The sequence below is a fragment of the Myotis lucifugus genome, unplaced genomic scaffold (genome assembly GCF_000147115.1).
Source record: "Myotis lucifugus unplaced genomic scaffold, Myoluc2.0 scaffold_1061, whole genome shotgun sequence".
In the NCBI taxonomy this organism is placed as follows: domain Eukaryota; kingdom Metazoa; phylum Chordata; class Mammalia; order Chiroptera; family Vespertilionidae; genus Myotis; species Myotis lucifugus.
This window is the reverse complement of record NW_005872109.1, coordinates 68720-69054: the sequence shown is the minus strand read 5'-3', so window position 1 is coordinate 69054 and position 335 is coordinate 68720.

Genomic DNA, 335 nt, shown 5'->3' with positions numbered 1-335 from the left:
ATACACGCCTTCCCTGCGCTGGACGCCCGCGGCATAGACGCATGGGCATACATGCCCACATAGGTTGGGATTTGAACAGGGAGGTTAAACACAAAGTGAAACGCACGTACACACACTCGTGGCACACTGCTCACACTCACTCACATACACACACATGCTCACACACACACTCACATACACACACATGCTCACACACTCACATACACACACACTCACATACACACACATGCTCACACACACTCACATACACACACATGCTCACACACACTCACATACACACACATGCTCACACACAGTCACATACACACACACTCACACACACACATGCTCACACA